Source organism: Penaeus monodon, chromosome 7 (genome assembly GCF_015228065.2).
Source record: "Penaeus monodon isolate SGIC_2016 chromosome 7, NSTDA_Pmon_1, whole genome shotgun sequence".
NCBI lineage: Eukaryota > Metazoa > Arthropoda > Malacostraca > Decapoda > Penaeidae > Penaeus > Penaeus monodon.
In genome coordinates this window covers 21,956,599-21,959,098 of record NC_051392.1, presented here as the reverse complement: position 1 = coordinate 21,959,098, position 2,500 = coordinate 21,956,599, and positions in this window count along the sequence as shown.

The following is a 2,500-nucleotide window of genomic DNA, read 5'->3' as shown; positions in this document are numbered from 1 at the left end:
CTCATTGCAAAATGCACAAGAGCCGCCACAATGACCCCAAAGGACTCAGATAGGGGAAACATCCGGCAAGTAAAGGGTCCGAGACCTTAATTTTGCCTTTTGTTGCCCCGCACTGACTTTGGCTAGTAGCTCTGCCATTATCCAGCCCATACAAGGGTAAAAAGTGGGGTGAAAGGACCAGCCCTCCTCACCCTAAATTACGGGGAAGAATTTCGCAACCCCACCTACTTTACACACTTTCAGTCCCATATAGAGGTTTTGCTATCGGGCCAAAAATCTTTGTCGAATTCCTCGACCTCAGGATCCCCCATGTGTTTCCCCGAGCCCGGTAAAACCCCTTTCTTGAGGTCGATGTGGGCTGCAAACCCCCACGCCAAAAACTCCCGACGGCTTTCCCACAATTCTCGAAGCGCTAGTAAAAGGGTCTTTGTGGACTTGCCAGGAAAAACCCAAACTGCCCCGTCTCGGGTCCTCAGTAGGGGGTTGCGGATTCTTTTTCGAAGAATGTGGGCGAAAAACCTTCCCTGTATGCTGAGAGTGTAATGCCAGGGTATTCTACAGCCCCCATCGATCCCCTTTCCCCTTCCAGAGGGGGATGACCCCGCCCCCTCAGCATCAGGGGAATGGTACCAGACTGCCAAATGGCAGTCAGGACTGAAATGCAGACCCCACCATAGGTTCCCCCCACCCTTTTTCAGTTCAGGGGGGATTCACTATCCCCCTCAGTTTTCCCCCCACTCTTAGTTTGGGAAACCCAGCCAACCCTTTAGGGTAGGAGGTTCCTCCTGATGGGGGGGTCCGGCACGGCACGCACTCGCTTCATCCAAGCAAACTTTTGGGGGGTCCCCGGGTACAACTGTTAAAAATACTCAGCCCAACTTCACGAACCCCAACTGTCTGGATGATCCGCCATCCGCTGATCGGACTGCATCCTCTGTGAGGGGGGGTTTAGGGTTCGTTTTCTCAGGGTTTGGGTAGGCGGGCAAAGGGTCATTTCCCAAAAAGGCCCTTTCGCCCTCCTCGAAAGTTTCCTGAAGACATTTTCCTTGTCCCTCGCAGTGTCCGAGCCCACGACCTGGCGACGCAAGATTTGATTCCCATTCGCCGACCTTGCGACTGCTTCGGGGCCTCTAATTCTCCTGGGAAGGGTATTCTGCCTTGTCCTTTGGGGCGCCCAAAGGACCCCTGAGCTGCTTGGGTGTTACGCGCTTGAAGGCTCCCACAGAGCACTGGGCCCATCAGGTTGCTGTTTTTGTGAATCGTCAGAACTGCCGTGGCAACCCACGGGGACACTCCTCCTCCCTTTTGTCTGTCCCAAATGAAACACCTTGGGGGGCCACTGGGGACGGGAGTTTTTTAAGTGGACCCGCAGGGACCACAACACCTAGGTCGGGGCCACAGAACCACCTCCGGGAAACCCTGCGTTCGAAGGATCCTCCATCGCGTGCTGACAAAATGTGGGCGATCTCCTTGGGCCCCATTTCCCGTATTTTGCTGTACCAATCCAGCGATGCGAGTTGGGCGCTGGTACCCGAGCCAAAAATCCCCCATTTTCTGGGACCTAGCAAAGTCCCGGGGAAGGAGGCTATTCTCGCTGCTGGGATCAGCTCCCAGCCATGGGGGCCGACAGACATCTCGTACCACTCGGTCACAGCCGGTACCGCATTGAAATCGCCCCGAATAATGCGAATGTCTCCCGGGGGGAATCACTGCCACAGATAGTTTGGGGTGAAAGCCTCTTTTCAAATCAGTTTTATATACATCGGGGGGGGGGGAGCTATACAGCAAAAGAACAGAAGCCAAAAGCATGCTTCAGCTCAATGCCATGATACCTCATCAACCGGTGTCACCTCGACTCCGGGGCTGAAACGACTGGAGATGGCTATGGCTACACCCCGGGGGTGGTGACCATCGCTACGGCCCAAACCCTAGTAGGTGTAAACCCCCCACGATCGTGCCGCACCAGGGCTTCTCACTCTGAGAGGGCAGCCCCTCAACTCCCGTCGCTTCATTTCCCCCGTAGCAGAGGGAACCGCTCATCCCCCCCAAGGCCGGATGTTTTAAGCGCTACCCGGAAAGCACGCCTGAGGGTTTCCTCGGGTGGTCATCCGGGTGCACCCACCTCTGCCGCCCCCCCAACACAGCCCCAAAAAAGGGGGTCGGCAGGCTGTGGGGGGCCCATCCACCTGTGGGGTTCCCGAGGGGTTTCCCCCCCCAACTTCATGGTGGGTTGGGGCCTCCGGGGCGCAGGCGGGACATAACTCACGTTCCAATCCTGCACCCCGACATTTGCCCCCCGCGGGACCCCAGCCCTCCTTACTTGCTGGGTGGGGGGGGACAAATCCCCCCTCCCCCCCCCATTTCCTTTTTTTTGGGGTTGCCAAAGGGGCCCTTCTGGGGGGGGAGGGCTGGCAGGCCCACCTCCCCCCGGGCCCCCCCCATTTCCCCGGGTGGCTATTGTATTATATTTTAATTATTACAAATATATATGTATTATAAT